The sequence below is a fragment of the Aythya marila genome (genome assembly GCF_965140915.1).
Source record: "Aythya marila genome assembly, chromosome: Z".
Classification (NCBI taxonomy): domain Eukaryota; kingdom Metazoa; phylum Chordata; class Aves; order Anseriformes; family Anatidae; genus Aythya; species Aythya marila.
The window spans coordinates 65,774,427-65,795,316 of record NC_139080.1 but is presented as its reverse complement, the minus strand read 5'-3'; positions in this window follow the sequence as shown (position 1 = coordinate 65,795,316).

The following is a 20,890-nucleotide window of genomic DNA, read 5'->3' as shown; positions in this document are numbered from 1 at the left end:
ACATATATGAATCGAATCATTACAATAAAAACTTGTGTGTGTACTTTCATTATATATGGATTCACAGAACAGCTTGGTCATCTAAGATTCTGACTAGCTCCTGAACACAGGATCTTTGCCTGAAGATCAAAAATTTTAGTAGTTCCTAATTCTTTTTAAGTTATATTTTTTTGTTAATTTCAAATTACCTACAAAAAAATCAAGAAACAAAACAAAAAAATGGCTCTTTTTTCACTGTTGTTTGATAATTACTGGATGTAACTTGAACACAATCTGCTAAAAGTCTTTAAATTCCTACTGTATGTATAACTCTGCTCTTTTCCAGATTCTGCTTAGTGAACCAACAACCAGAGCAGTAACAAATGAGAGCCTCAGAAGGCAAGAAACTCAACTGCCTAATTTGCCTAAGTAATGCAGAACTTGCAAACAGAATATTAAAATGCCTGGAAATTGGAAGAGAGCAATATATTAAAGGGCAAAAGGCTAGCACAGAAGTACATTATTAAGAAAGATGAACAAAAACATTTAGAGCTCCATGTAAAAATAGAACCTTTTTCATTAATGAATCTCACGTTAATGCTATTTCCTTATATTTAAATGACTATTAAAACCAATTCCACAAGCAGTCATTTCCAGTAAATGGTTTAGCTTACTTCTACATAAAATGAATCAGCAGTTAATATTGTGTAGTCCGGCTCTGAAAGTTATAAGTAAAATTGCTTAGCTTGTATTGTGAACATTTTTATCAGTATTGAATATTTTCATGGAGAAATTTAAAATCCTTGATCGGAATGGGTAGGCTTAGAAACCTGTGTGTATATCAGAGAGTGGAGAAAGTGATACAGAAGAGCCTTAAAGGTAGCATTGAAACGGTAGTACCATAGATCTTACCGTGCACCGATCTTACCCTCACAGAGTCTGACTCCTGCAGTTAGTGATGATTTGCTCTTTTGCAGACTCAGCTGGATGCTGAACATGGCAAATGGCATAATCTGAGCTCCTTTCAGTTCTCACATGCCTAGACTCCTCTGGAGCCAAGCCAGGCAGTTGGTGTAAATCACACACATCTGTGTAGAGCAATCCTGCTGGAGTCCTGTTATTGAAAAAGAAATACGATATTTTACCTACTCTGCCATAAGTCTTTACTCCTGCAGAATCAGAATCCTATAAGCAACTTGATATGAACATCGCCAGAAACTTCCTGAAAAACAACAGAAATATTTCAGTGGTTAAATAACACTGTTTTTACCTTAATAAAATAAAATGGGGAAATTAAATAGAGATATTTTTCTGATGAATAAGGAAAACTTTAGTGTTCTTTTTTTTTTCCAATATATAAGGCATTTTTACATGTTTCTGTATGCTTAGTAAAGCACTACTGGTCATCATCTTCCAAAAAAGAAACGTGTCTATACACATACATAGCTTCAGCAGCTCCTCACAACAAGACTGAAATTATGACTTTATCTTTTAACTAAGATATAGATTCTGTTCATGTGAGAAAAGAAATGTGAAGTTTACCCAGAGACATACCAGATGCTTTTACAGCAACCCTGACTTAAGTTCCACACAAACAGATAGTATATCTCCCATGAAGGACATTTCTTTGGCTACAGCTGCCAAGGGATTTCACCCTTTGCTGGTGAGGACACTGTTATCTCATTCCCACAGGTTGCCCTCAGCTCATAGCTCACTGTTCCCTGTGGAGCAGCTAAGTCTGGCTACTTCCTGACTGAGCAAACAGCCTTTCTCCTGAAGCTCTGAGCTCCTTGAGGATAATACTGGATAACCTTTCAAAAGACAGAAATTGCCACCCCAGAAAAGCTGGAAATGGTCCACGTTGCAGCCCTCCACAGCAAGCTTGGTACCACAAAGATGACATCAGTTCTTAATCCTTAACCCTACCCCATGCTGGAGAGTGACACACTGCTGAGCAACAGCAAACACAAATTACTTCTTCCATAGAACTAACATTGGTCTACTTCCATAGACCAAACATTTTGTGCTCATTGACACTATCATAAAAATGTAGAATCATAGAACGGTTTATGTTGGAACAGACCTTAAAAATCATCTAGTTTCACAATTCCTGTCATGGGCAGAGATACCTTCCAGTAGACCAGGTTGCTCAAAGCCTATGTTGTGTTTATGTGGCAAGGTTTTGGTAGTGGAGAGCTGCAGGGATTGCCTCTGTGAGAAGAACCCAGAAGCTGCCCCATGTTAGATAAGGGCCATGTTCAACTGGCTACAAGAGGACCCACAGCTGCCAGAGCCAAGCCAGGGAGCAACGCTGATTGGGCCTCTGGGAGAGCAGATTTAAGAAAGGGGAAAAAAATTTCTCCACAACAGCTGCTGGGAGAGGTGAGTGAGAACAAGCCCTGCAGTCCCCCAGGTCAGTCCAGAAGGAGGGCAGGAAGAACAAACTGACTTCCTGTGGTGGTTTTACTGTGCTGGGCAGCTAAACACCACAACCGCTCTCTCACTCCCCCTCCTTAGATGAGGAGGGGAAGAGGTAAAGGAAAGAACAACTCACGGGTTGAGATAAGGATAATTTAATTAAAGGGAAATAATAATAATCATAATTAAAGAAAGATTATTATGAACTAAACAATTTAACTAAAGGGAAAAAAAAAAAAAAAGGAAAGGGGAAAAGGGAGGGGGAAAGGAAAAAAAAAAAGGAGAAAAACAAACAAATAAAACAAATTAAGGCTATGTGGAAGTGCAGAGGAAAGAAATTACTCTCTACTTCCCACAAATGAGCGATGATTGATCACGTCCTTGAAGCAGGGCCTCAACACACGTAGCCAGTGTTCGGGAGGAGGACCGCTGTTTTCCCAATGAGAGCCCACCCCTCCCCTCTTCTTCCTGTTTCCACCTTTTAGTGCTGAGTGTGACATCATATAGTATGGAATATCCCTTTGATTGGTTTAGGTCAGCTGCCCTGGTGATGTTTCTCTTCTCACTTTTTGCCCACCCCTAGGAGGGTTAGAGAGAGGCCCGATGCTGTGTCAGCACTGCTCCACAGTAGACACAACACTGGTGTGATACCACTGCTGTTCCAGCTACAAGTGCAGAGCACAGCACTGTATGGGCTGCTGCAGGGAAAGTTAACATCCCAGCCAGACCCAGTACACTTCCCTTCTTGAACTTTTCAGAAGGACAGCATCCTGCAGATTCCCAGGCACCACTCAGGGAGATAAGGTGGATGTTGAGAAGGTGTTTTCTTGTTTGTTTGTTAGTAATAGGTAATAGATTTTTCTAATCTCGCTATGCTTAAATCTGTTTCCCTGTGTTGTGGTGGAGCCCAGATGCCCAGCTGGGTAAAACTACCACAGCTGGGATAAAAGTGTGTAATAAATAGCATAATTGAGAAGTGCTAGCAGGTAAGTAATTGTAAGATGCAACTTTCTCTGAATTCAGGCTGCTACTTGTAGGGAGCTTCGGGTTGTGAGTGTCATGCAAGATTCTCCTTAGGATTCTCCTTAGCTTTGAGTTTTCTGGCTCAAAAATATGCTTGCAGCTTAGTGGATAACAGGCTGATATTTTCATGTTTCTTTGTAGAAATGGGTATTCATGTAAAAGCTGAGGTCTTAGTGGTATGTTTTTTCGAAATTAAAGGAGGAAAAAGTACATTTAGTGGAAAAAAATATATTTATAGTAAGTACAGTTATGTTAAATTCAGTTTACCACATCATACATTTTTTTGCACAATACTGTGAACCTAGATATACTATACATGTAAATCCAATTTAAATTTAAATATATTTCCCTGTGTGAGGAAGGCTAGAAATGGATTACGGTGCTCTGGTGGAAGACTGCTGTTCCTTCTGCAGGTTAAAATCAAAGGATATTAATGTTAATTCGTAGCCCTGATATAAATTCTCTTTAGAATTTACATCAAAGAAGAGGTGCTTCTTTTTTTTTTCTTTTTTTTTTTTTTTCCTTCTGTTCTTCCAAGTATCTGTTCCATCCTTAACCTGCATCATCCCGTCCTCTGTGGAGGAAGCAGTTTGTGCAGCAGAAAGCAATGTTGTCTGGATATTTTTTGTATCGACATTTAATATGTACTACAAAAGTGGTATTTAGTCAAATTCTCTCTTATGGAGAAAAACAAACAAACAAACAAACAAAAAACCTCTTTCTTTCTCTTCTCCCTTCTTTGTTCCTTCCTTACTTCGTGATACCAGTTCTGAAATAGTTCAACATAATTCATATCTTTATTTCCAGCCCAAAACTTTGGATCTAAACACAATGAAAAATTTAATTCAGGATCTCAATCTGGATTTGAATTCTTTGTTTATAATAGGTTTACCTGTCCAATGAGAAGCAAAACAAAATGTAATTTTATCTCTCTTCCTCCAGGTGAATTGACTTTTTAAATTAAAGTTCAGAATCATAGCCCATCTTGACTCTTTGCTTATGCATATACCAAGCTTCTTTCTGGAAATGCTAAAATATCTTTTATTAAAATTATTTTTATAATAATTTATTAAAATTTATTTTCATCAGTGCGAGATTCAATAAAATTATTTAATTAGCATTAGGTTCACTTCTGAACTGTTAAATGGATCATTTATATTACTCTGTTAACTATTTAATTTCATGTATATAGGTTGGAATCAATTAATAATGCTTAGCTCCTCTGGAGTCCTTCACAGACTGCCTCATCTTTAAGTCAAATATTATCATGATTTATTTTTTTTTTTTTCTCTTGAAATTGCCACTGCTATTGATTTCTTTCTAGGATGAACACTGAATGTGTTCATGCTTAGCTCCCTAATAACCTAAGGACATGTTACTTCATTATAGGAAGCACCATAGTTTTCTTCACTAGCTTCTTATGCAAACATTTCTCAGAAGAAGTTCAGATGCTCAGCAAATTAATTCACAAATTCTCCCGGATTCACTATTTTGTTCAATCTTGCAGAGAATTCTGATGGGGTTTAGAAAGAAGATATTCTTAAAGGCTACATGGTGTGTCATCTAGCACCAACACTAATCATTTTCCATTAATTTACATTTTTAAGCTATATTTTTATTAAAAAATTGAGTGATTAACTTTTTTTTAACATATTTCTCCAAACAAAAGCTTGAACTCTGTTGTCCTACCAAAGAATCTCCATATGGTGGGAAGGTACAATTAACACACCAATTCTCTTCAACTGAATTAATTATGTCTGTTATTAATGTTGTTGTTGTTATTATTATTATTATCTGTGTTCTGTGATTTCCTAAATAGTGAAAATCTACTCTAATCTTCTAAAATGACCTTGGATAGAAACGAAGTGCCTTCTTGTAGCAAAGGTGAAGACTAGGATGTCTGCACATTTTTGTATTTAGACGTGTGTATTTAGACGATATGGATAAAGACCCCATGCCAGATACAACTCATAAAATTCTAAAGTTGATAAGAAGATTCAATCCAACCAATTCAATTCCTGTAATATTGCTAATAGCCTTAACAAAATATTTAAAAAAAAAAAAAAAAGTCATTTTAATTGATATTTTGAGCTACTTTGAATTAAGTATTGTTAACAAATTTTTAGACAATTGTAATAACTTATATATATCTATTTAATAATAGTTAATAAAATAATTGACTTGATTATAGCACTTTAATTGGGCTAATTTGATTAACAGTAAAAAATAACAGAATTGTATTAAAGCACTTGCTTACATAAGGCATGAGAAAAAACTTTCATTTTCTTCATTTGTGTAAAAACTGTTATCAGTATAATGTGGTCCTGCTCTTAGTTTTAATTTGTTCAGATTACATTTGTTAAATGGAAAATATAAAAAAGAAATGTAGCCCTGATTAGAAGCTTACGAGTGTGAGACGTCTCAGTGAATTCCTGTTGTGTGGTTATCTGCTGTAGGACATTGCTGGGAACTGGACATGTTTGCCCTATGCCTGCAGGACATTCTCCCACTGTTGGTTGACAACACTGAAGGATTTATGTAAAACAGCACAGATAGAAAAAACACAGAGAGTTTCTCGTTTTTGTGCTCTTTCTCTTTTCCATGCTCATTTTTTCTTTCTCATTTCCATTCTACATGTTAAAGTTGAAATGTTTGTCTTGCTCCTGTCTCTGAGCATTTTAAACTTCACAGTGTCGTAGACATTGCAACCAAGGGTTCTGCTCATTCCTCACAACCCCAGCCACTTCTTCCATGCTCACTAGTAAAATGTCCACCAAAGCACCTCAGCTTCAGCTTGTCTGCTATCCGTATTAGGAAGTTGTCATCTTTCAGAAACGCACCCAAGAACACCAAAAATCTCCCACATTTCTTCCACTCAGCTATACTAAACTTATAGCAAGCATGAGAGTGGTTGAAACCCCACTGCGCATTCATGAGGTATCATCTACTGTCTTTCTTCATCAGGCAGGCTATAGTAGAAGTTGACCACATCACCTGTGTCGGTCTGTCCCCTGATTTTTACCTACAAACCTTTAACTGGCTTCTCACCTATCCTAAGGCAAGGATATATGCACTCGCATCATTCCTCCATACAGTGATTAGCAAGTGATTGCACTTGTTATCTCTAGTGCTTTTACCTGAGTAAGATAATCACTGCTGTGAAAGTTTTCACAACTTATCCTAATGCAACAGCTGTTCAAAGGAGGTAACAAACTGAATAGTAGACAGAAAAGAGAGAATTTCAAATTGTACTGCAAAGGCTTAGTGTGTATGTAATGAGTCTGCACAGGGTGATATTCATCATTGGTCAATATGCCAGAACTACACTTCTAGGAAGACATTTTTCAAACTTCTTGATAACATCACAACATCTTATGCAACACCTATCGTGAGTCCAATCAGCAATGTTCTATAGAACATGCAAACAGTGCTGTACACATCCTTTATACAATGTAACTTTCTTGTAAATTTAATTGCTATTTAAATATGTAAGAGCCCAGTTCTGCCACATTTGTAGACAATGAATATCTTGCTGTGTATAAAAGCTCATTATGTACGCTCCTATCTTTTCTGAGTGTGCTAATGTAAGTATACACAATGGAACACTGACTTTGCATATGGGGAAAAAAAAAAAAAAAAAAAAAAGTGTAACTAAATTTTCTGGTGAATCTATTTAATTTTTCCCGATAATGATGAAGTCTGACATGAGAGATGTAATACTCCTTACATTACAATTATATGAGGTAATTGTTTGGGGGTATTTTATTTTTATTTTACCACAATAAAACAGACAGCATGGCAAATGTGGAGGTAGTGTCTGAGTTCAGCAGAGAGGCACATTTGCAGTGGTGAGACAGGTCCAAGGTCAAGAAGTGAAGACAGTTTGCATACCAAAATCAGGCCCAGTGGCTGTGACCATAACTATACACAGCCCACGCTCTAGACAGGACCAAGGTGATGATAGATGTCCAAAGAGAAGCCAGAAAATCCATCTGTGGGATCAGGATGGGCAGGGACTAAGGCCAGGCTTAGCTGGGTCTGAGCAGATCAGCACTACTGCAACATTCTGAGATACAAAAGATTTCCCAGGCCAAGATTAAATGGGGAACAGGGAATGGGAGCTGCAGTCAGCCCATAATGTTTCGTTTCCTTTACAGTCACTTTCTGCCCCTGCTCTCCATGGGGTCCCTCCCTGAACTGAGCCTGCGGGGGCTGCTCACAGGCAGCAGCTCTTCAAGCACTGTTCCCACACGGCTCCGTCCCACGGGGTCCATCCATCCATCCCCATGAGCAAACTGCTCCAGCACAGGTCCCCCACGGCTGGGCGGCAGCTCCCCCAGACCCCCTGCTCCTGCGTGGGCTCCTCTCCACGGGCTGCAGCTCCGGCCCGGGGCCTGCTCCTGCGGGGGCTCTCCATGGGCCGCAGCCTCCTCCAGGCCACATCCACCTGCTCCACCGGGGGCTCCTCCACCCATGGTGGGGCTGCAGCATGGAGCCCATGTGGGACCCATAGGCTGCAGGGTCTACATGTGCAGCCTGCTACACCAGGGGCCTCTCCACAGGCTGCAGGGGAGGAGAGGTGCTGCATGCCTTCAGCACCTCCTGCCCTCCTTTGGCACTGACCTTGGCATCTGCAAGGCTGTTTCTCACTCCCCTCTCTCCCAGTTGTTGTGCAGAAGTGTTTTTTTTTTTTTTCTTTTGTTGTTTGGTTTGTTTGTTTGTTTGTTTGTTTTGTGGTGGTGGTGTTGTTTTGTTTTGTTTTGTTTTGTTTTCCCCTTTCTTAAATCTGCTCTCCCAGAGGCCTAACCAGCATTGCTCCCTGGCTCGGCTCTGGCCAGCTGTGGGTCCCTTTGTAGCCAGTTGAAACTGGCCTTTACCTAACATGTGGCAGCTTCTGGATTCTTCTTACAGAGGCCCTCCCTGCAGCTCTCCACTACCAAAACCTTGCCATGGAACACCGTTCCACCAGTATATAGGCTACCAAACGACAGGAAACTTCAACTTAGGTATACAGGCTAGATCTTTATGGCAACCAACTATTGCCTGGGCAAAACAGACATGCCTCCATTCTGAGGTATAGAAAACACCTTTTTTTTTTTTTAATTATTATTTATTTATTTGTATATTTATTTATTATGAAGGAGAGACCAAAATGAAGCAAAACTAAAAGCAACTGAAGATAAACATTTTTGCAAAAATATCTGGGTTAAAGATGGCATAGCATTAGGATAATGTGTCCAGTTCTGTGCTCCCCAGTAAAAGAGAGATACTACAGCAAGTTCAGAAGAGGGCCACTAAGATGAGTAGAGTACTGGAGCACCTGTCATACCAGGACAGGCTGAAAGAACTGGGCCTGTTTAACCTGGATAAAAGAAGACTGAGGGGAGACCTGATTAATATCTATTCAATATAAATATCTGAGAAGCTGTCGAGAGGATGGAGCCAGTCTTTTTTCAGTCATGCCCAGTGACAGGACAAGAGGCAATAGGCACAAACTGAAGCACAGGAGGTTTTGGCTCAATATGAGGGGGCACTTCCTTACTCTGATGGTGACAGAACACTGGAACAGGTTGTCCAGAGAGTCTGTGGAGTCTCCTCTTGAAATATTCAAAACCCACCTGGATACCATTCTGCACAACATGCTCCAGGTGCTTCTGCTTGGCAGGGTGGTTGGACTAGATGATCTTCAAAGGTCCCTTCCAACCTTCCCATTCTGTGATTCTGTGGTTAGTCTGACTTTTATTATGTACACATAATATCTACCATATTAATTCAAGTTTTCAGACACGGCAGATGTCATTTCGCATGTTGCTTTTTGCTACTTTTCCATACCATAGTTTTTAATGACCAAAAATCATCTCCAAAATATGATTGCAGTGCACATTTATTTAGTGCACATGTCCTCCTTTACTTCAAATATTTTCTTTCCTCCGCTTTGTATTTTAAAGTGGAAAGTAATGTTTAGTATGAGATCCTTATGATAAACAAAACAATTTAAAATAATTTCATCCATGTATTTTTTCAATTTGCTTCTACAAAGTTCACACAAATTTTCAGAAAGATGTACTTTGCCTTGCTATTAGTAGCTTAGGAGAATGCCTAAAACCAAAGCATTTTAGGAGAAATATATTAAGATTTACTGAGGTAAAAGCAAATCAAATAGATTTAAATCTACTAAAATTAACTCTACAGTAGATAAGCAGGTTTCAAGACATGTAGGTCTTGTTCTCAATGAAATTCTGATAAAAACATTCTTCCACTCTACTTGCAAAAATACATGGTTTTAGGTCCAAATAAACTTACTCTATTAAGTCAGTAAGCCCTTAGCTAAATGCAAAGATACTTGCAAGAGACAGGCTGCAGCAAAGAACACCTATATGATCATGTCCTTCATGCAAACACACAAACTAAGCAATCAAGAGACCATCATCCCATTGCATACATTATTTTCCTGGGATCTTATTGTAAGTAATACTCAAGAACAATCCATTTGAGTTGTGCCATTAATATGATGAGCAAAAATATGACTATTCAATATAATTATGTTATAGCTTCAACTGAAATTAGGAATTCTAAGAGACAGTCTTCACATCAAAGATTTTGTAATATAAATTGGTAAGGTAACTGCACTACATAAAGGAGGAACAGAAATGTATGCAAAGTTCCTTAAAATGCTTTGCACATCTGAAATATGTAATAAAAATTATGTCACAGAAAGGAGTGTGCCAAAAAAACTCTCACAATTACAGAAGAGAGAATGGTTGGTTATTTTATTTAAGAGAGATGTTTTCTTTGCAATAATGTCATTACTAGAAGTAAAAACAGCTTCAGTGAGTTTGACAGGGTTTTCAATTTTTGAATATGAAGTTAAGTACAATCAAACCTAATTGTTGGAAATTAAGAAAGGATTCTTATGGTATCATGGAATCTTAGAATCATAGAATATTCCAAGTTGGAAGGGACCCACAAGGATCGTCAAGTCTGAGTCCTGGGTCCGCACAGTTTGTACAGTTGTCCAAATGCTTCATGAACTCCTGCAGGCTCAGTGCTGTGACTGTTTCCCTGTGGAGCCTGTCGCAGCACCCAACCACCATTCTGGGTTAAGAACCTTTTCCTGACACCTAGCCTGATCCTCCCATGTCCCAGCTTCATGTCATTCTTCCAGGTCCTGTCATTGTCCCCAGAGAGCAGAGCTCAGCACTTGCCCCTCCACTCCACTCATGAGGGAGCTGCAGGCTGCCGTGAGGCCTCCCCTCAACCTGCTCTGCTCTGGGCTGAACAAATCAAAATATCTCATCTATTCCTCATTCCTCTTCCCCTCTAGGTCCTACACCATCTTTGTAGCCCTCCTCTGGATGATCTCTAATAGTTTTATGTCCTTCTTATTTTGTGGCACCCAAAACTGCACACAGTACTCAAGGTGAAGCTGTGCCAATGCAGAGCAGAGCATCCCTTCCCTCACCGAGATAGCAATGTTGTGTCTGATGCTGCCCAGGGTACAGTACATCCTTTTGGCTACTAGGGTATACACTGTGAAAGACAGGTTCTCGTTTAGACATTTATCAAATCTGTGCACCTATGAAAGAATATGTAATTCAGATAAAGAAGGAATATAGGAAAAGTTGGAGCTACAGCCAATTATTTTTGTTGTTGTTATTTGTTTTGTTTTGTTTTGTTTTGTTTTTTAATGTACTTGTGGGTAGAAAATACCATAGGAAAAAATCTATACAAGCTTTCCAGACTTTAGCCTAATTACATTTTCTATTCTGCCATGTCTCTTAATTCCTTTTATTTAGAAAAGAACAATGAAGTATTACAAAAAGTTTAAGTCTGCATGTATGTGTATTGTAATTTAACTCACGTCAGTTTGATTTATGTTTTCATGTTTGATTGATGTCAGTTTGATTTATGTTTTCATACTTGGTTTATGCTTTGAGTATTTAATGTAACAGCTCCCCAGGCCAGAAAAAAATCCCATGAAATAGTTGAATTTCATTTTTGATGAAGGTGTAAATAGGTGAGACAACAGCATACAGTTTATGTCATACCTATTCATTAGAATGAGTAGTGATGATAATGTAGTACCAGATTTACTCAAAACATACTACATTATTGATGTGCACAATAATAATTTTTTTAATGTTTTTAATAGGTCTGAACATATAAGATGTCAGAACTTATGCAGCATCCTTATTTTTCAAAGTTTGGGATAGTGGTCCACAAAAGTCTAAGCAGTAAAATAATTTTAAGTAGTACATATAGCTTGCATTTATTGCAGTCTTTTAAGATCCTCATGACATTCTGCTATCGTGCTATGCATTGCATAGATAAATAAATACAATCAGTATTTTAGTCACTCTCTGAAACCAGTTTTGTTGAGCAAGAAGAAATTAATAATGCTCATGACTCTACTTCATCATGAATGTCGCTTTTAACAAAGGCACTTTGTTTTATTTCAAATTCAGGTTAAATTTTTGTAGATGCTTTCTTGAAAAAAAATGGGAATGGTAATGGGCTGGGCTTGTTGACACCTATCTTGCAACTATCTTCACCAGTGGGGGAAAACAATAAGTTAGTACTGTAGCCTGGTTTTTTGTTTGTTTGTTTGCTTGCTTGTTTGTTGGTTCCACCTGCTTTACCACCTCCTATCCTCATGCACCTGGGCAGATAATTCAATTTTTTTCATTATCCTGGATTGTGTAATGTAGATATCTTGTTGTGGATTGGGGAGTCAGAAAGGAGGTCTGTTTGTGGTATCATATTTTTGCCGTTCCCATGGACAAACATAAATCCGTGCTGCATATCCTATAATCTGTTCATGTGCTCCTCATAATATTTTGCTGTTTATGCAAAAAGTGAGAAAGCCAATCTTTCAGTTTCATCATTAGTATGTGCCAAGACTACAAAAGAGAGAATAACATGCCTCACTGATTTAAGATTGCTTTATGAGCTGGAAAAACCCCAAGAGCATCTCCAACTTTGTATACTAACTCTTCTTTTTCTTGGTCTGGTATTTATTTCTAAGAGATTTAGAGCATATAGCATTGCACTGAAAAGAGAATATTTTACTAAACTATATACCCCAACAAAAGATAGAAAATGATATAAAAATTGTTGTAAATTTGACAAAACCAAGTTCTTTTGGGTGTTACCCTAAGTAATCTGTTATTGAAGAAAGGTAAATGACATAGTATTCTGAGATCATACTGTTAAATAAACAGTAGAAGATATTAGAACTGTCTGTTTTATTGCTATTTGCATGGCCATACTACTCACTGTTTAAGATTAGTATATTTCAAAACTGGGAATATCTGTTGAGGGCTTAAGCTTTGTTTGGTTTTGTGAATATGAATTATAAAACCTACAATCACTTAAGTATCACAATTTACTATAATTGCCATGTGACACCACAGAGAAAAGCTGAAAAACTTCTGAATTTAAATCTTGCTTACTGATTTATTTGCTCTTGGCTCCTTGGCTTTACAGCGTTCAAATGCACTGAAGAAAGCTTATAAAGAGCAGTTAAGCAGTAGGACAGTATACAGGGAGTATGAGTTAAAGCAGCTAAATTAACAAAGGAGATAGCAGAACTATCAAATAGTTTGTTCTCCAGCCGTCTTATTTTTAAAGTCACTGAATATTCTCTACAGTGACTGAGAGTAGTGAGAAGTGTATTCAATATTACCAGAGACTAATCTACAAAAGACTCAACTGTCCACTGTCTTTGACGGTTTTTGTTTTCTATTTTAGGATTCCCTTAAAGTGATTCTACAATGGCTATCCTAGAAAGAAAAGGAAAGCAAAAACAGTTTTCCAAGTCTGTGCACTCAGACATGGTTCTCTATATGGTCAGATGTTCCTGGCTCTTCCTGTTAGCCCATTTTCAACACTGAATAGCATGTAAACTGTGTAATAAAGAGCACAAGGCTTGTGTGCAAGGACTGTATTAAGGTTTTAATGAAATTCCAGTTAAAAAAAAAATGTTTATATAAAATGTATGAAAGAAAACATGAAAAGAATCTGAAGGCAACAACACATTTCTTTGCAGATGCTAGAGGGCAGAAGCAGGAAGCCAGTGTTCTACTTTCAGTGCCTATCAACTGCTGTGTTATTCTCTTTTCTCCTGCTTCGGAGTTGCATCTACATTATAAAACAAAATTTAGAGTTAGAACTGAGGTTAGAGGTTTGCACAGCAGGGATGTCATCTAAACCACCTAATTTTCTTCTGGGCTTTATTAGGTTCTCCTCAAAAGCATTTAATGGAGAATTAAAAGCTTAATTTACATCAGTTGCTTTGTGTTGTCTATTTCTTTTTATTGTACTGTCCTAAAGAGGAATGTTCAAAGAATTTAGTCCTTAAAAGAACTGCTGCATGTATTTATTTATTTATTTTTTTAATGGATAAAACTTCTGTTTTGGCAGAAGCAGTAAGCATCTGCAACTCCAGAAAGACTACTTCAAGCAAAGCTGTTTAAATTATTTATAATTTACTGTGCATTGCCATTTTTCCCTATTAGTTTATCATAATTTCCACAATTATTCCAACTTGCAATTGTCTGAAACACAAATTATAGTTTGTGGACCATCAACAAATGAAACACCCCATAAATGCATCATGCATATTGCATGTGCCCAGAACATCACAAGATAACAAGATTTCTGTTCTTTCTGTGGTTGACATATGCTTTCTAATTAAAAGTATAGCCTACCAAACAGTTCTTGAATGTAAACAATAATCAAGATAATGAGATGAGAGAAGCTTCAGTGACCTACTATGTTTTAGAACAGAATGGTTACATATGTGTAAGTCCTTTGAAACTTGTGTTTCTTCATGCAAGGAAGAAAGTATGTTGATCAGGTGCTTGATGTTCTCTCAAGTATTAAATGTAATAATCTCCAGTCTTGCAGTAAAATAAAATAAAATAAAAATTTAAAAATGCTATGCTAGGATACTACATAAATTTACTGCTATCTTATTGCTTTATGGCTTTCTTTGAAGCACAAAGAGGTCAAGGCAGAATTTTTGTTCTTTACCCATATTTGCTGAAGCTGGTGACAGTAGTTTACAATTCACATTCACTGAAATGTGGAGTTTTAAATTCAGAGTGAAGTAACTGAAAACTTCTACATTGTTTATTGTTCCTGACTTCTATCTCTAGGGAAGTAAGTAGTTATACATATTTATATACATGAGAACAGTTAGCAAGTTTAGTTGCAACTTTCTGAAATAATCCAGTTGCCAGATTTCCCAAAGCTCTGGGAACTGATCACTTGAATAAAAATGTAGTTCCTACATGTGAGATGCTTCAGCTCTTCTGAAGATCAGAAAGAGCAGATTTGTTATACAGCCCAGCTGCATTTTCAGAACATTTATTCCCAGTCTGCATTCACAAAGACTTCCTGCTGCTACACTAGAGGACATGAGAGGCTTTCAATACTTCACAGAATCAGACCCTAGATGGAAAAATAAATACATAAATAAATAATAAAAGCTTGACTTAAGGATTGCAATTAAATGAACAATAATAACATCTCAATCTTTTAAATAAAATGCAAATTTCTGACAGAAATATATTAATTCCTGATTATAAACAATGATTATAAAGGTTATCAGACTTCCATGTTTATTGTTTTTATTCAAGAAAGCAATGATCTACAAATTATATCCTTTTCCTTACTTCACTCTCTTTCTGGACAAAATGACACAGAGGCAACAGATATGAAACCGATTTCAATGAGATTTACTTTAAAGGTTTAAAGACACTTTAAAAAGCAGACAAAAATAATTGCTACAACTGGGAATATATTATGGCCACTTAATGTAAGTAAAATAGGAAACAAACAAAAAGAAAGTTAGTAGTTTCTTTAATAACAAGGTCCTGTTAAGAGAAACTCAACAATTCTCTGGTGGGTTGACACTGTCCAGCACGTAGGACCCAGACTATCAGATCTTGTCAAGCAAAGATGCTGCCATTTTCATCGCAGAATCATAGACTCGTTGTAGAATCACTTAAATCAGAAAAGACCTCCAAGGTCATCTACACATCTTTCAAATATCTCAAGTGACACAGCTACTTCCCTGGGCAGCCTCTTCTAATGTCTTACAACCTTTTCAGTGAGGAAGTCTTTCCAACCCAAATATACCCTGGTGCAACTCAACTACTACTTTTTTACTACTTTTTTCATACCACATTTTTTTTACTACTAGTAGTTTTACTACTCTGGTATGGTGCATAGGAACATGTAAGTCTCTTAACCAAAACACCATTGCTCTTCTTTGTCACTTGCATTGCCAAAACTGAGCAACCAGAACATAAAGTTACCAACTATGCTTGCCAGAGTAACTACAGAAGTTACAGGAAAATGATAAATCTGGTGTTAATCAAATTAACCAGCCTAAAGTGCCTGCATTATGAACAGAGATAGCATAAACCCACAAAAAAAAGACACTAATGAAAACTCTGAGATTAACACATCAGTAGTATACTATTAATATCCTGTGTGTTGTCTGTGATTAAGCTGCATGCAGCCCTTCTGGCTAAAAGCAAATCATTCTGATGTCTTAAGAGAAGTGCTTTTGGACATCTTTTAACCTGTTAATTATTACCAGTTGCTTCATTTTGCTCAGACTGAATCTGATTTAAAGCATTTCCTGGCTGAAACATCATGTTCTTTTGAAATCAGCAGAGTGTACTGTCAGGAAAGGGACTCATTCCTCTCAGATTCAAAGTAGTTTGGTGAAGCTAGACATTTCTACAAGTACACTGTGTAAGTCTACTTTTTCCTAGTGTGTTTGCACAAGAAGGGCTTATTTTCTTCAACTGTTAGGTCTAATTCTCTTTTTAAGCCTCTTTACATTATTTGGACAGGAATTACACTATTAAGACACATTAGAATGAGCATTAATTCCTTTATGGGTACCTCAAAGCCAATTAATTTGTTAAAATGTTTTAGAGGGATATGAGCATTAAATAAGAATCTCATCCTCAGATTAAGGGTGTTTTTTTCTGTTGTTGTTCTTTGATTTCTTTTGTTCTTTAATGTGACCGTATAAAAGACTTAATTCTAGGATCTTACATACTTAAATTCATCGTGATTTTATTGAACAATTTCAGGACTGTTCTAGAACATCTGAGTCACTAAAATATATCTGATGAGGTAAGAACTTTACAGCAACCTGTCAATGGATCTAATTCACTGGTAATATACAATTATAATACAAGGATATTCTATCTAGAAAAAAAAAGTTGCTTTATAACTTTATATTTTGTATCAATATATGTGAGAGGAGGATCTACAAAATAAAAAGAAATTTTATCTATATCAAGGTAATTGGGACATAATTTTCAAATACAATTATTTAGGAATGAAAAGAGTTTAAAAGAGTAAAACAAAAGAACATTAAAATTAAAAATTAAAAATACATATAATTCATATATCCTGAGAAATTAAAGATTTAAATTGCTTGAGTACAAGCAGTAATCCATTCTGATCAATTTTCAGTGGAATAAGTATTCAAAAGAAATGCAGGAGAAATAAATCATCTTAATGCCTAACGGAAACCAAAAAGATATCTACGTTGCATTTTGTGACATTTGAGGAGAGAAGGGGAGGTTCAGAGAAGGTGAAGAACTAATACTCTTCTTTATTTAATATTTTATATTTCAGAATAGTTTCTCCTGAACCATACTTAATTGCAAAGACAAAATTGGTTTTATGTTCTACAGGATTTTCGCATATCCCATATACTTGACATTTCTCTGTGACCATACTAGATTCCTATGAACGCTTTCAGGCCAACATAGTTCAACCTGCATGCTTGATAGATAAGGAATATGATGGTTTAAAATACCAGAGTAATAAATAATAACAATAATAATAATCATTAAAACAATTCTTGAAGATGTCAAAAAATTAGCAATAACATTACTACGCTTGTTACCCTCCCAGAAGTGTTAATTGGCCTTGATTTGATTTGTGTAAAAAATAGTAATTAGAAAATAGTAGAGCATACAGACTCTGAGAAGAATGCTTTATGAGACATTATTGTTGATTTCTGTGATGAGTTTCAGTGTTAGAATTCAAAGTACTTTGTAAAGTTACAGAAATATTATCATCCTAGTATTCCATGCTCTAGTTTGTCAAAAAAAATGCTTTAGACCAGCCTTAGCCCACTAGGAGGAAATCTGCTCCTTCAAGCATGTCTGTACTATTTAGTTAGAAACCAATTTCTGTGACTAAAAAAATGACAAGACTTTTTCTTCTTCTAGTGAAGAGAAACAGCATACAGAGAAACTGCAATTCTACCAACACAAAGCAAAAAGCTTCTGTATAGCTTGCAGGTCTGAAGCAAGCACAGATTTTTTCACAATATTATGCATTTATCCTGACTGAGAGGAAAAATGTACAGCCTCAAGCAACCAAAGAAAACACACAGACATCAGCTTTTGAGCACTATCCTTAGGATGCAATTGTTAATCTGAGCTTCTGAAGTTCTCTTGAAAGAGCAACAGCCCCTTAGAGAAGCACCTGATCTGCTCATGATAGATCTCACAGAATGAGAAATTTTTATTTCTTAAAATTTATGCTAACATTTCAAAGCCAAGCAAGTATATACAACATTAGGGATTAAAGTAACTTTCAAATTATAGATTCTAAATCTTCCAAAATATAAATGAACATATTCTGCTACAGAATGACGGGGCAAGAGAAAATTTCAATAAAGGAGAAATAATGAAATGAGGAAATGAGATCTGAGACACGCTATTTTTCATGGATTTCTGACCTTCTAAGTTTGCACAAAAAATACTGAAATATCCTTTTCAGCAATGAATACACTCTGGAAAATAAAAAAAAGGAAGGTTCCACCTTGCATGGGAAGACTCAAGGAGAGACCAGCAGGATCTGCTGCTGGGTAGGCAAGACCAGGAGCCGAGCATGGTATTGATGCCAGCAACACCATGTCTCACCAACAAGTGCACAGACCCACCACAGCACAACAAGAGAAGTGGTGTAGGGCTGGGACAGTGACCAGGGGCAACCAAGGGCCCCATGGCCTCCACACCATCCCCAGGCATGGAACAGGCAGCCACACACCAAGCCAGCAAAGTATAAGGGGGCCAGCAATGTAGAATGTCCCACGTAGGTCAAGCAGAGGATGAGGGCCTGACCTCCTGAAGCTCCTTGCCTTCACATCCTCTGAGTGAAGGCAAGGACTTCCCAGGGAGATTTCTCCCAGGTTTTTTCCCCCAGCTCTTTCCCAGCAGTCTGCTTCAAGCCCACTAGGCTGCACCACACATTAGCACTCTTGAGCCATACCCCAGGAATGGAGTAGGCTGCACCCCAAGCTTTAAACAACATAAACCTTGAGAGGTACAGGCAATGAGGGTAGTTGAGATTTTTCAATTGATTTAGTGTTTTTCCTGCAAAGAAATGATAGGAATGGATGCACAAAAGTCTTGGGTCAAATGGAAACCTAATTGGCAATACAAATTAAGTGAAAAATCATGAGAAGAAATACTTGGCATCTTATCTGGAAACAAATGTTCATATTTTGTGTTAGTTCTGACTATTTAGTCCTTGATCTTAACTTCCATTTCTGCAGATTGCTACAAGTGTTATGAAAAAAAAAAAAAATGCTGCAGGAGTCAGAACCTATTCAATTCCCTAGCTGAAGGGGAAGCTGCAGTCATGGAGTGCAAGTAAACACCATGGGTCAGGAGACAAAAATCCACAGGAATTCAGTGGTTGCATTGTTCCAGGAGCTCCTTATTCTTTTAAAGAAGATACTAAAATACATTCAATAGTAAAAAGTTAGTTACTTATAAAGTAATAAGTTGTAAAGTGCATACCTTGTTCTTCAGTTAGCATTGACCCAGAGGAGGATAAGCAAACATTCTTAAAAAGTCTGTCCTTCCTACAATGCTATACACCATTGTCTCTCTTTCTTCTTTATGGTTTATTCTAGTATAATTGGCAGGAAGAGCTAAGTAAAAATTATCTTTCCCGGAGAAAATATTATGGAAAAATGAAAACATAACTGTAATCTCTTGTATTTTTTATTTTTTATTTTTTTTTTTAACCAGGAATTTGCATTTATAGGTCTGCTATGGTTTAACCCAGTGTTCACTCAACACCACAAAACTTCTTGCTCACTCTCCCCAGGCACGATGCGGGAGAGAATTAGAAACGTAAAAGTACCAGAACTCATGGGTTGGGGTAAATACAGTTCACTAGGTAAAGCAAAAGCTGAATGCACAAGCAAAGGAAAACAAGGAATCCATCAGCAGTCAGGTGTTCAGCCACTACCAGGAAAGCAGGGCTCAGCACATACTGGTTTCTTGGGCAGACAGATGTCATCACTCCAAACACCATCCCCTTCTTCCTTCTTTATGCCAGCTTTTGTTGCTGAGCATGGTGCCATATGTTATGTGACATCCCTCTGGCCAGCCTGGGACAGCTGTCCTGGCTGTGTCCCTTCCCAGCTCCCCTCCCAGCCTCCTCACCTGCAGGGCAGCATAAGAAGCAGAGAAATCTTTAGCTCTGTGCAAGCACAGCTCTGCAACAACTGAAACATCAGTGTGATATCAGCATTATTCTCATCCTAAATCCAAAACGCAGCATCATACAAGCTTTCTTCAAAGAAAATCAACTTCATCCCAGACAAAATCATGACAAGGTCTTGTAGTGTAGGGAAGAAAAAGTGAAAAGAAACTACAAACATTTTAAAGGTAGGTTACACTAAACATCTTGAAAGATCACGTCTGACATTTCACTGAAATTTTTGGCATATAAAAACATGAACATGACTGAGCTGATATCCAATTTTTTTTGGGAGTTACTAATCATGAATCTGAGCAACAACATTTAAACATTGATCTTTTTGTTTAGTGCTTGAGTGTGGAACATTGTCATAACATGCAAAATTGAACAGCCCCAAATACCGACAGAATTATGTCTTAGGGTACTAGGTAAGGCTTCAAATTAGAGAAATCTTTTTTTATTAGCTCCTTGTCCTACTTTTGAAATATTCTACTGTCAGTTTTTTCTTTGCTAGTGTTTAATTTCATTTTTCTTTCTACAAGGACCATGAGCTGTAAATTCATCAATTGCCATGTCTTCACTTATATTTGCAAGTACCTCTACAGTAGGATTAGAAGCAATAGCTGTAAATCATGACCACCACAATAATGTTATTTAGTGGAATGGACAGGTAGTTAGCAAACCCAATAAAATAATAAAAAAGTAAAATCCATTAGGGGTACTGCAAGATGAAACTCAATGCCAAACAATGTTTTTTTCTTCCTGTAGAGGTATATTTTTTTTCTTAATTTCCAGCTTGAACAGAGAAGGAGCCTTTTGCTTACCTGAACAGCTATTACCAGCGTATGCATGCAGTTGACTCCAAACTTCTAGCTTTATATCCCTTTTATTATGAAAAGAAAAGAAAAGAGAAGAGAAGAGAAGAGAA